Below are 14,119 nucleotides of genomic sequence, written 5' to 3'. Positions count from 1 at the left end.
CAGGCCCTGGGAAGAAGAAGTGGCAGATGGAGACCTGGGATAGAATGTCCAAGTTGGCTCTGCTTTCCCTTGCCTCTACCACCTCCACCATTCTCTGCACCAAGATTTTTATCACTGTAGAAGCAGAACCCCTGGGCCCCAACAGATGGACGTCACTGGGGCCTGATCACCTCTTAACAATGAACATTCTTGGATTTGGATTGAAAATCATTTGTAGCATGATCTTTGGGGAAGGAAAATATCACATACCAAGGGTCAATAAATCAATAAAATTTATTAAGTACCTACTGTGTGCTACTCACTGTGTGAGTGTTGGGTCTGAATTGGATGCTGATAGAGTTATACCCTAAATAGCAAGATCTTGATGGTGATGAACAGCCAGGAAATACTGTTGTGTCTTTCTGTCCTTGGTGCTTTTAAATAAAAGGCATTGGGCAACCTGGACCTGGAGATTTTACCTTCCCAGGAACTAGAGGGCTCTCCCCACTCTACCTTCTCCTCAATGCCCCCTCCCCCAGGTCTTGGCTTTTTACTGTGCCTTTGGACTCTGATTTTTTTTTGTTTGCTCCGTTATCTTCAAGCCGGATACAGGGGTGAATAGTTAACAACTCTCAGGTCAAATGGGAGCTTAATTTTTCCTGCTCTTTCTCAAGGGCCCCGTGTTTACCCATTGCCATGGGAGCAGCCATGGAATTGATTTCCTGTCCCCTCCTGGTATTTTGCAGGCCTTGGCCCCCTAAGCTCTAGAGTGATGGTTTATGACCTAATATTGCAGGCCTACTAGTTACTTACTTTAGAGTTTCTGACATTTGGCTGGTAGGAGGGAAAGTTCCTTGGGAGCCAGGGCATCTACTGAAATATAGTGTTCCTCCCAAGTCCCCCCATCTAGATTGCTTCTTTGGATGATAGCCTTGGAGGGGAAAAAGCTATGACTTCTTGTTAATGGAAGCTGTCTTCTGTTCACATTATCCCGGGACTCATCTTTTGGAAAGTCAGCTGGAGAGACCCTTGTCTCTGGCAATAATTTCTACCTAAGATATTCTTTTATAGAGCTGGTGATCCACCAGGATTGGTGGCTATTTGTGATTGAGAACCCCAACATGTGCTTACAATGAGGCTTAACTTCCCCTTATCTCTGACAACAGAAAAGAGAATTGGGTCACAAAAAACACAATTAGCTTTTGTGCCTCATCTTTCTCATCCCTGTATCCTGGGACCTGTCATCCGTTGCTGAAACTGATTTCCTGGACATTTTTTATGGTTCAATCTCAGGTGGAAACATGGAATCAAAGATGTATGGATTTTCTTACATTCAAAATGAAAGGCCTGCTTAATTGTTTAAGAAATTATTTATTTAAGATATTTAATTTAATTTAATATTTAAGAAATATTCTACTACTTTACTCAACGTGTATAGCCTTGTAGGCTTTTTCTGAGGCAAAGTTAGAGCTCTTCCTGAGAGCCTTAGATTTGCCAGGAAATAATTAATGATCAATTGGTCTATAAGCATTTATTAGATGATTAATGCTTAGTTAGTTAATTAGTGCTTAATTAGACGCAGTCAGGTGTCTCAGTGGATATGAGTTCCAGTATAGGCTCAGACGTTCACTAGCTATGTGATACTGGGCAAGTCACTCAATTGCTGTCTGATCCAGTTTCCTCATCTGTAAAATAGAGGTAGTAACAACACCTGCTTCCTAAGGTTCGTGAGGATCAAATGACATAACATCTGTAAAGTGCTTTGCAAACCTTGAAGTGCTATATGAATGGTAGTTATCATTATTTTTGTTATTTGTTGTTCAGTCTTCCAGTCATGCTTGACTCTTCATGACCCCATTTAGGATTTTCTTGGCAAAGATACTGGAGTGGTTTGCCATTTCCTTCTCCAGCTCATTGTACAGATGAGGAAACTGAGGCAAATGGGATTAAGTGACTTTTCTAGGGTCACACAGCTGTTAAGTGTCTGAGGCGAGATTTGAATTCAGGTCTTGCCGACTCCAGGCCCAGCTATCAATCCACTGAACCATCTAACTGCACCATTTTTTGTCATGAACACTGTCTAAAATTGTCATTTTTCTGGCTAGTAAGTCAAAGGCCAGTTTTGCTCGGGGTCTTATCTAGGTGACTTGCCAAGGATTCATCCTCCATTTCTCCAACTAGAAATAATGGCCCAAATAATTTATAGGGAGGGAACACAGTTCTTAGGAGCAACCTTTCTTATTTTGCAGAAGTAACTAGGTACAGGGAATGAATTACGTGGTGGGGTAGAAAGCTGTATGTAAACATCAGCCAATTCTTTCTTTATCACTGAGGAAGGAAGAATCCAAACACTTCATGTACTAAATACTTAAGAGTATCTCCCTTCCTCAAGAGTATCTTACCTTCCTGTTACATTTACTATTGCAATGACTGAAGTCCTAGTCTAATGTGGTAAGAGTCTGGAAAAGAATCCTCTCTTAAAAGATGCAGTCATTTCAAAGGAACTCTTCTGCCCACCAAAGGTCCAGAGCAGGCCTTCAACTCTTCATAGAGTGCTTTTATTGGTACAAAAGGCCTAAGTCTCTTTCACTTTTTCAACTCCTTTCTTCATTTTCAGTAAGCCAGAAGAAAGAGCATCAAGAGTGGTATTGGATAATAGGATCTGATTACAAGTTTTGTAGGCTCTGAGTACATTTGTCTAAATGAATTGGAGGAACCCAGGATACTAGGGAAGAGTGCCCAAGTTGTCAGATGCCCCAGGGAGCCAGTTTCCTGATGGGATCTTGGGCCAAACCACTCTTCCTTCATCATTCATCACCCCCCAAATTACCACCATAATTAAGCCCTTTCTCCTGGCTCCATGTAGCATGAGGCATAACACCAAAAGGATTGAGAGTCAGGAAACTTCTAGGCTTCAGTTTTCTTATCTCTGAAAAGAGGATATTATGATGTCCAGCTCTGGCATCTTTGAGCTAAATATATACATGATTCTTGCTCTCTTAGGAGCCCATAAACTAAAAAGAACTTTGAATGTCAATATTTTACAGTTCAAAGTATAATATGAAGTATGGGTTTAATTCATGTACTGAGGATACTTTAATTTTTCATCATTCATTATGGGTCTTGTTTCAAACCAAATTCACACCAAAAACATTTACCAAAGCCATTATTTGTAGGATTTTTTTCCATGCCATCAAATTTTGACCTTTATGGGTATTCTATGGAAAACTGCTGTGGGCATGTCTGGGGCTATGCTGACATGTGATTGAAGACCTTCAACAAAGGTATGAAACTGAAGGTAGCAACTTCCCCTATCCAAAGACAGTGAACACAGCTTTAAAGGCAGCCTTGAAAATAATCACTAGCTCAGAGCAATGCCCATTAATGCTGGTTTAGCTCTATGGCCTGTCACAGTCCTGGTAGGGGAACAGAAAGAATAAAACCTGACACTTCTTTAGCAAGGTGTTCTAATTGATGGAAATGAGTTTAATGGAAAGAGTAATAGTCAAGATATCCCAAGATTCTGTATGTCTCTTCCCCTCCAAATGTGAGCGTGACTATTAAATACTCTGTAAGAGCCCTTCCTGCTCTAACATTGATTTGGTGATTACAAACAACAATAAACAGTATGATTTTGGGCCCCAGATGACCTACCTGAAATCTTGCTTTCCCACATCCTCTGGTTGGATGTGTTGAAAATATGATTGCCTTAGGAGCTAAGCCCTGAAACCCAGTGAAAGCCAGCAGTAAGATGCACAGTCCAACACAAAAAGCTTGAAACAGAGAAGGACCAGAGCCCAAATCTCATATAAAAACACCAAGTCACAAAAAAAGCAGAGAAAATGAGGAAAAAAAAGAGGTTGGCTATGAAAAGTTACTATGGTGATAGGGAGTATCAAGGCATAAACTTAGAAGAGGGAAGTAATGTCAAAATGGGTACATGTGAAACCTCAAAGAAAAAATGTAATTTGGTCTCAGGCTCAAGAATAATTCCTAGAAGAGCTTAAAAAGGATTTAAAAAAGGAAATTATAGAAGTAGAAGAAAAATCTGGAGAAGAAATAAGAGTAATGCAAGAGAATGATAAAAAAGAGTGAATACCATGTGAAAAGATAAACAAAAAATTTACCAAGATAAATAACTCCTTAAAAAATAAAATTGGCCAAATGGAAAAGCAAATGCAAAAGCTCACTGAAGAAAATAATTCTTTAAAAATTAGAATTGAATAAGTGGAAACTAATGACTTTATAAGACATCAAGATATAATAAAACAAAATTTGAAAAGTAAAAAAAAAATAGAAGAAAATGTTAAATTTCTCATTGGAGAATCAACTGCCCTAGAAAATAGATCCAGTAGAGATAAGAATTATTGGACTACCAGAAAGTCACGATTAAAATAAAAACCTAGATAACATCTTTCAGGAAATTATCAAAGAAAACTGCCATGATGTACTAGAACCAGAGGGCAAAATAGAAAGAATCCACTGATCACCGTCTGAAAGAGATCCCAAAATGAAAATTCCTAGCAACATCATAGTCAAATTCCAGAGCTTACAGGTCAAGGAGAAAATATTGCAAGCAGCCAAAGAGCAACACCACTGCTAGGTCTATATCTTAAAGACATACTCGCAAAAGGTGAAAGGACCTACTTGTACAAAAATATTTATAGAAGCTCTTTTTGTGGTGCCAAAGAATTGGAAATTAAAGAAATGTCTATCGTTTGGGGAATGGTTAAACAAGCTTTGGTATATGATTATAATGGAATAATATTGTGCTATAAGAAATGACAAGCAGGATGATTTCAGAAAAACTTGGAAAGCCGTACATGAACTGATGCATAGTGAAGTGAACAGAACCAGGAGAACGATGTACACAATAACTGTGTATGACTTAGCAATTCTCACCAGTACAATGATCCAAGACAATCCCCAAGGACTAATGATGAAGCATACTATCTGCCTTCAGAGAAAGAACTGTTATTGATTGAATATGAACTGAAGTATGCTATTTTTCACTTTCATTTTTTTCTTTTATTTGAGTCTTGTACAAGATGACTAATATGGTAATGTTTTACATAATTGCAGAAAGAGATCCATATCCCTGGGGGAAAATATGATTGCCTTCCTTGGGAATTTCATCACCAAAGATGACTTCAAAATTATTTGTTCTGGATGTTGGTTGTGTAGAGCAAAGGGTTTGTTGAGGGAGAAGGCAAATAGACACACAGGTTGATGACAAGAGGGTGTGGAAAGAAGATTACTATTTACCTGGGTAACCAGGAAAAAATCTGCCTGCAGTTTTGGCCAATAAATAAAAACTGGAAGTCCAGCATGGCTAAAACCTCATGGGGATTTATTAGTTTGCTTAACAAAAGGCAAACATGAAGGTTTAAGGTATCCAGTCCTGGATATGCCTTTTTGGCTTTTGTGTGCTGTCTGGCGCCAATCAAAGTGTACTCTGGGGTTATCAAGTTCTGCTGAAGGATTTCTTGAAATATTGTTTTCTTCTTCCCTTTCCCTTCCTTTCAGCTCTCCCATTTGCTCCTTTTTGACGTTTGTAGCAGAGGCTACATCAACTTTACATTATCAACTAGGCTACCTATATTCAGGGCCTGGGCTTGTTTTAGGAATGTTATTGCCTAGGTTATTGGCTCAGGTGACACCTGGATGGGACTGTCCTACCTGAACTGAGTTACACTGAGATACCTACTGACTGAGAAGGGGATGGTGATATGTCTTCAAAGATAACTGAAGACATTGAAAGACCTCCACATCTCATTCCTAAGGTAAATTGTAACCTGGTATGAAATTGTACACATAAGACAGTGGGGCTATGGGTATAGGAAAGACATTAGGTACTAACTTGTAATGATTAAAAAAGAAAACATAATTGGTATGTGTGAGGAAAATGTTTCTTAGAGGAAGAGGCATGATGAGTATTGATGAGAAATTTGTTCGTTGTGTTTCCTGGAAATGGAGCTGTCTTCTACAAGTCATAAGGTTCTTCCCTTTAGACAAGGGGTTCCTAACTTTTTGGTGTATCCTGGACACTACTGGGAGTCTAATGGTGTCCACAGCTCCCTTGTCAGAAAAATGTTTTTAAATGCACAAAATAAAATATACAGAATTATAAAGAAACAAATTACATTGAAACAGTTATCAAAATGGTTTTTTTTTTAAATTCAAGGAACTCAGATTAAGAACCTTAGACTAACCTAAATTCATAGAATCTCAAAGGTCATCTAATCCAACTACTACATGAATAAGGATCCTTTCTACAACATACTTGACAAATAGATCATAGTGTTAGAGAACTAGAGCTGAAAAGGACCCGAGACTATCTGGTATAATCTCTTCATTTTACAGATGGGGAAACAGAAAAATTGAGTGACCTGCTCCTCACATGAGGAGTCATCATCAGGAAGAGGAAAAAGCCTTTGCTAAGTAACTTCAGTAAGGCACAACCTTTTATAGTCCAAGGAAGCCCTCTTAGATAGCTCTCAGAGTTATAGGGTGTTTTTTCCAGGCATTGAACCTAAATTTGCTTCCTTGCAACTTCTACCTGTCATTACTGCTGCTGCTGTCCTTTTCTTCCTCTTTTTTCTTCCTCTCTTCCCTTCCTCCCTCCCTCTCTCTTTTCATCCCTCCTTCCCTCTCTTCTTCCCTCACTGTGTCTGTTTCTCTCTCTCTCTCTCTTTCCCTCCCTCTCCCTCCTTTCCCTCTCTCTGTCTGCCTGTCTCTTCCCTTTTCTCTTCCTTCTTTCCCTCTTCCTCTCTCCCTAACTCTGCCTGACTCTCCCTCTTTTTCTTCTCCTTTTTCCTCCTCCCTGTCTTCCTCTGTCTTTCTCCCCCTTTCTCTCCTCTCCATCTTTTTGTATCCCTGTCTCTTAAAAAAGGATATTTGTTTCAAAAATATAAGAAAAAGTACAAACAGTTACCCCCAACATTTCAGAAAAACTCTCCGATACACCATGGTCCCTGAAGAAAGTAGGCTCAGTTTTAATAAAGTTTCCACAGTGCATTGCTTTGACTAAGTTCACACCCAGATGTACATCTATCTCCTTCATACTGGATGAATCTCTGATACTGTTGAACAGCGTCTGGAAGTTTGCTCTTGGGAGCTTCAAAGCTGTACTGACTGATGGTAAACCCCAGCATGCACTAAACCCACACAGTTATAGCCTCTAATCCCCTTCACCTAAAATGAAAGAACAAATGCCGAGGCAATGCACTGAGGACTCTGTTCATTGGTAGTATGTTGACCTCAGATCGGGGGTATGCTAGAGCCAGCTCATACCAGCTTGAGAGCCAACTGTTAAATTTTCTGTGTGAGCATGTATGCCTTGGAAATCAGCAAACACCTCAAATCAGGGTTTGATTTATTATTTTATTGACTGCATAGACGTAATAAGACTAATAAGTGATGGAGAAAACATCAATCAGTAGGTTAAACTTAAAAGTGTTCTGTGTGTACATTTTTTTCTGGAGTGCTAATTGTTAAATATTTGCCAGCACAGTCCTGCCTCAGATGCGGAAGGATGGAGCCTCTCCTTTACAGCACTGTTTCTCACTAGAATGCCACCAGACCAGAAGTCAAATCGAGTCCCCGTTGTTCTACCCTCTGGGATTAAGTAGCACAGGACTAATCCCACTTCCAAAGGACAACCCTTCAGATACCGGAGGCTGGTTATCTTGTATGATTTCAAATCCCTTAACATTGTTCCAAATTCAGATTGATAATATGATTTCAAATCCCTTAACATCTTTCTCAGAGGCCTATCACATAGATCCTTAGCTTTCAGTCTTTATCTCAGAATCCATGTCCATTTGACTGCTTCTTCCTAGACATTTATGACCTCCCCGAGATTGCTTCTTTCTCTGTAGTTTCATTTAAACAGAAGTCATATCCAAAGTTGAATTACATAATTGAGGAAATCCCATTGAAAGACTCCTGTGCCTACACTTGATTAGATTTAAGCACAATTGATGTTGTTGCTTTATCTTTGCTTCGGTATTCTCTCTAAAAGAAACCCACAATTGAATGCTTGGTCTTGGACCCTTCCTGCCTTGGTGAAGCCTGCACGTGTTTTTGGTGATTTGCTTTCAGTTAGAAGAAAAAATTGCTTAACAATGGATGTATTTCATTTTTTATTCACAGGATCACAGAATCTGAAAGCTGGAAAGAACCTCAGAAGCCATCTTGTCCAACTCATACACAAAAAGGAACCCCTACAATAACATATAATAAGTGGTCATCCAGCCTGTACTTGAAGTCTTCTACCATCTCTCAAGGCAAACCATCCCACTTTTAGATAGCCCTGATTATTAGAAAAATTTTCCTAAAATCATTACTTTTTGTCTACTTCTACCCATTGCTGTTGGTTTCGTTCTCTGGGTCCAAACACAATAAGTACAGACGTTGTCCCCTGGGGCCCTGGGCTTTGATCGTTGAGTTTTCACCACCATGTCACATCTTGGACATTTCCAAATGGCTTTCTTCTCCCCACCCCCTACTTTTTAGCTCTCCCCGTGTTGTCTTCTCCTATTAGAAAGCAAGCTCCTTGAAGGCAAGGAGCTCATCTGGCTGTTGTTGCTGTTTCTCTTGGTTTTTACTCCTACCATTTAGCATAATGCCAGGCACTTAGTAAGCACTTCATAAATACTTTTCATTTATCTACTCTTTAATTCCTTCATTCATATCAAATCCCTCTTGAAGAACTATCATGTCTCCCCTGAATTTTCTCTTCTCCAGATTAAACTTTCCTTTTTCTTTCAACCTATCTTAGTACAATATAGACCTTACCTCTTACGACTGCCCTTCTCTGGACACGTTCTAGGTTATCAGTGACCATTATAAACCATGGTGCCCAGAACTGAACCCAGTGTTCCAGATCTACTGAATTTTCTGAAAGTAGACTGCCTCCTAACCATCACTGGAATCTTATCTCATTGGATGCATTTGGGGGATAGGGATAGTATGGCCTCAGCAAGAGACTATTGTAAGTAAATCACCATCCCTTGTCCACTCCACCATAATTCTTCCCTCTTCATTCCATTCTGTTATCACACCTATGATGGCCCCCGTATATTTCCTTGGATTGTTTATTTTGATTTGAGTCATTTCATTATTTCTCCTCTTTTAAGAGATTGCCCTCTTTTCCATATCTGTAGGGGGCAGCTAGGTGATGCAATAGATAGAGTTTCAGACCTGGAGTCCACAAGACTCATCTTTCTGAGTTGAAATCTAGCCTCAGACACTTACTAGCTGTGTGACTGTGGGTACTTACACTTAACCCTGTTTGTCTCAGTTCCTCATGTGTAAAATGATCTGGATAAAGAAATGATAAACCACTTCAGTATCTCTGACAAGAAAACCACAAAATGGGACACAAAGAGTTGAACATGACTGAAAACAACTGTGCAACAACCATGTCAAGAAAAATCCTGTTCTCTCTCCAACTTCCATTCTACTACAAAACTAAAGGAGATGGTATAAGGGAAACAGCACTGGATTTGGAGTCAGTGAATCTACATTTTAACCCAGGTTCTGATTCTTCTCAGCTACTCCCAGTGCTTAGTATAGTGCTTGGTACATAGAAGTCAATAAATATTTGTTGACAGAATGACTATGGCCAACATACTTCCCTTCACTGGTCTTCTAGCTCTGTCTCTACTACTACCATTAGTTAGCTTACTACCTGGCACTGTGTGGGTATTAAACACATAGTAAGTGCTTAATAAATGTTTGTTGACTGACTGACAATACATGTTCGCCTCTGGTCTTCACTTTCCTCCTCTTCAAAACGAGGGAATTGTACTAGGTGCAGGGCCCATAGTAACTTTGGCAATCTCATTCCCCCTTTACTTGCCACACCTTTCTCTCTGTTGTGATCCCACTTTTAGGACTTAATACTTAAGACTCATCATGTCCTTGGTTATCTATAACTGGCATCTAGACCCCGAACAGGGAGAGAGGAGACTGGGCAAGTGTGAAGAAGGAAGGAAAGGAAATGAGACACCATGAGCAAGATGGTCTCAAATCCAAACTAGAGGGTAGATAAAAAGGGATTGTGTCTGTGCAGATTTCCTCCGACTCTTTAGGACGATTCCCCCATATGAACTTTTGTGTATGCAGAAAGTCTCTGAGCTCAGGTTTCTCTGACCCCAGCAAGCAGCTTATTGTAAAGACAGTTCATCAGGAGGGAGAAATATCTATTTCAGCATTTTTATTTTTGCTTTGAGCCAGACTCTAGGGCAAAGAAAACAAGAGCTCCTACTCCTCTCCTTCAGAAACATGTGTCACTGGAGAAGAAATGTTTAAAGGACTACTCTTCCAATAGCAGTTATCCTCATGGGTAAATGTCTTATGTTAGTAGTGACCACTGGGTCATTGTTGCTTGTTTTTCTAAACCTACCCATCTGATGCCCTCACTGTCCCTTGTCACCTTATTTCCCTTTCTTTTGTTTCAGTTTGGCCAAGGGCCTTAGTAAATTTCCTTTTCTTTTTTTCTAATCTCTTTTCCTCCTAGGTTCTCTTGCTCATGCCTAGTTTAATTAATTTATACACTTGAAGGGAGTCCATGAAGTGCTGGGTTGTATCTCAACAACATGCAAATACACTCCTCGTTTTCTTCCCCCTCCTGCAATGAGCACACACATATATACACTCAAAAAGTATTGTTGACCTAATGACTGACTAAATGGCCATGGGCAATACACTTCTTTTCACTGGTCTTTTAACCCTGACTCCGCTACTCCCAGCATTTAGCACAGTCCCTCGCAGTGTCTGGGTATTAAGCACATAGTAGGTACCTAATAAATGCTTGTTGACTGACTGCCAACGTACTTGCCTGTAACAGCAAGGACTCCAGCACACACAGGAGGGCCTGCTGTACAGGTTCTTAGATCTGCTTTTCTGAAAGGAAAGCAACACTCTACTTTAATCAAGCACATACATCATTCACTTAGTTCAGGGGAAAAAGTCAGCACCTTGAACTTCAGGGAAAATACAGAGAAATAAAGACCAAGAGAGAGGGCTTCCAGCTGTCTGACCAAAAGCAATATCACAAATCAACAGACAGATCCAACTGTCTGACCATTACATACATAGATAGTTAACAGAGAGAAGCACCAACATCTGGGTTTTCAAAGCTGGGGGCTCCTTAATGGCTATCCAGAGTCTCATCTGGCCAGACAAACACTTCCAGTGAGTAGGCCCCCAAACCTCACCTTACCTCAGAGTATATAATGCTTTTCAGAGCTGGAGGGCATCACAACCCTTGAGAACCAGTGCCTCATTAGAAATTAACAAAAGGTGTGGTCCTTCCCACAAAACAAATCTCCCCTAATCAAGTTTCCCTTAATGGGCAGGCCCATCAATGGGTGGGGAAGATTCTTTAAGTCTCATTAACATAATTAACATTACATTCCCTCACCTTATGTACAAAGCACTGAGTTATGCCCTGGGGGAACAACAAACCCAAATAAGTTATAGTCCTGCCTTTAAGGGGCAAAATTTCAAACAGAAACATACGCAAATGTCTTTGGAGCCTAGAACATTCTCCCTCCTCACCTCAACCTCTTAGAATCTCTTGGTACCTTAAGGCCTCAGCTGAAACACCACCTCCTTCAGGAAGCTTTCCCCAAGTTTCCCTAATTATTAATTACTAAAGCTTCCTTTCTAAGGTTACCTTCCATGTACTTTGTATGTATCGATTTATTTATATGGTCTTCTCCCATTAGAATGTAAGCTCCTGTCTTCCTCTTAATATCCTCAACTCTTTGCAAGGTGCCTGGCACATGGTAAAAACTTAATAAATGCATATTGTTTGATTGAAATACTTGTAAAAAAATAGTGATTTTTTTAATGAGTACACTAAAAAAGATGACATACTATGTGAGGTCTATGAAGAAAATATAATTTGGGGGGTATGGTAGTGGGGATGAATCAAAAAAGTCTTTCTTGCATTTGAATTTAGTCTTGAAGGGTGAGTAGGATTTTAGTAAGCATAGATTATAAGGAAGGTCATGAGAAAAGGCAGGGAAATCTGGGAGCTTGGGATATATTTGGGAGATAGGCCAATTTGGTTGAAATATAAAGAATGGTTGAGGGTAGAAAGAGGAAAGAATAAAACTAGAAAGGTAGTATTGTGGAGGAGCTTAGAAAAGATTTTATAATAGGCCAGAAAAGAGCCGCTGTAGAGTTTTTAGCAAAGTGGCATATTGAGATTTCTGCATGAGGAATATTAATCTAGCAGCAGTGTAAAGGGAGATGGAGGAGAGGCAATAAGGTAGAGAACTGACATTGAGAAAATGAAAATATGTAGAAATTATTTAACTTCATGTTCTTTAAAATTTGATAGAAACCTGTAGATTAAGCTGAAGATAATATTTGGATTCTTTGCTTGCTGGAATTTGGGCTAGGAGAGAGCATTCTCCTATTTAGGGATGGCCAGTGTCCTGGGGCTGTGGGTAAATCCAGGAATTCATGGCACTCGGCCCTGTGTTCTAGGATGGAGTGTATAAGAGAGACTTCTCTCTGGACAGACCTAGGAGGTAGACAGTATTCACTCTTCCATTCTCATAGGATCTGGATGGAAAAAGATTTACCTAAAGCATTTTAAAAGCACATATATATATATATATATATATACACACATACACACACATACATACACACACACACACACACACATGCATATACATACATGCATATATGTTTGTGTGTATGTATACATACATGTATATCTTTGTGTGTATACACAATCCAACATATGTACACTCATATATAAATATACATGAAAATATGTGGAAATATACATATACACACAAATATATATAATACATTTATACGTACACAAAAAACTTTATAGTCGATGAATTTTCTGTTCCTAGTCTCTTTAACTCAAAGATTCCTCCCTGTCTACATTAAATTTTGGTTGAGTATTTGCCCACACCTCTCCTTTACTCCCCAGACCCTTCATCTCTCCTTGGTGCCATCCCTGAATGTCAGAGCTGGAAAGGACTTTCTTAGAGAGGTATTCCCACTTGCACTAGATTGCCAAGCATTCAAACTCTGCCGCAGAGAATGCAGCTCTGATGGACTGGCCACTTTCTTCGAATGCAAAACATATGCTTGTCAAAAAGACCATTTTATGGAGAACTCACACAGGGCAAGAGCTAACATGGTGGTCAGAAGAAGCAATACAAGGACACTCTCAAGGTCTCTCTTAAGAACTTTGGAATTGATCGTGTGATGTGGGAGAATCTCTGGCACAGGACTGCACAACATGGTGTACCCTCTGTGAGCAAAGCAAAACTGAAGAAGTTCAAAAGAAAGATGAGATGTGCAAATTTAGAAAATCCCCCCAAATGTTCACATGGACTATTTGTGTCTGAGCTTATATTGGTCTGATCAGCCACAGTCAGACACTCTCTAACTTGACTCTAGCCTAGTGATATCATTTTGGTCCACTTCACCAACCAAGGACAAGGGCCATTCCCAGAGTCCACTCCCATTTTAACAACAGGGAGACTGAGACCCAGAGAAGGAAGTGACTTGTTCAGGACTGCTCATATTCAACTGTTGAAAATTCTCATGTTAAATTTTTCTTCATACATGAAGTACCTCCACAATATCCTGTAAACTCCTTGAGAGTATCATTTTATCTTTTTATCCCCCACGATACTTACGTAGTATCTTGCTCATAACAATAGTAGCCATTTTAGAAACATTTGTTAAAATATACTCTTTGTACTGTGTATTTACTTTCCTTTGGGTATAGGAATTTCCCCCTTCTCCTAGGTGTGGATATGGTTTCCTACCTGTCCAAACACCCTCCCTTGCCCAGCTTCTCTTGTGACTAATGGCCCAGATTGTAAAGATAGAGAAAGAGGGTGTAGCTAGTGGCCATGGTAAAGAGTCACACGTGGAGATCATGCCTTTGATGTCTGCCTCATCATCCCAGTATTATACAGTTGCGCAGATGCCTTTTTATTGCTCCAATCCTTGGAATTCTTTGATAGATCAAGCCCTCTTCCTTTGTCTTGGATCTGACAAAGAGGACAGGGAAATCAGTAAGACCAGAATGGAAGAGATTGTCCTACTATCAATATGGACGCGATTGATAAATATTTGTCTCATT

The 14,119-nt window shown here is 39.7% G+C and overlaps 1 long non-coding RNA gene across 8 annotated transcripts in view; it reads left to right on the top strand.

The window, feature by feature from the left end:
* Nucleotides 1-9,740, top strand: part of LOC140528074 (uncharacterized) — a 261,449-nt gene extending 251,709 nt beyond the window's left edge. For 6 of the 8 annotated variants that reach the window (XR_011975058.1, XR_011975060.1, XR_011975059.1 and 3 more), the window contains 5 exons: nt 4-5,762; nt 6,343-6,429; nt 8,134-8,267; nt 8,813-8,974; nt 9,284-9,740. This is a non-coding gene — a long non-coding RNA (uncharacterized lncRNA). Of the gene's footprint in view, nt 1-3; nt 5,763-6,342; nt 6,430-7,492; nt 7,670-8,133; nt 8,268-8,812; nt 8,975-9,283 lie in introns of all 8 variants that reach the window. The other 2 variants (XR_011975063.1, XR_011975064.1) reach the window with 2 other exon arrangements.
* Nucleotides 9,741-14,119: the final 4,379 nt, after the last annotated feature.

Source organism: Notamacropus eugenii, chromosome 2 (assembly GCF_028372415.1).
Source record: "Notamacropus eugenii isolate mMacEug1 chromosome 2, mMacEug1.pri_v2, whole genome shotgun sequence".
NCBI classification, from domain to species: Eukaryota; Metazoa; Chordata; class Mammalia; order Diprotodontia; family Macropodidae; genus Notamacropus; species Notamacropus eugenii.
Note: the sequence above shows the minus strand (reverse complement) of the source record. Positions and strands in the feature narration are given on the sequence as shown.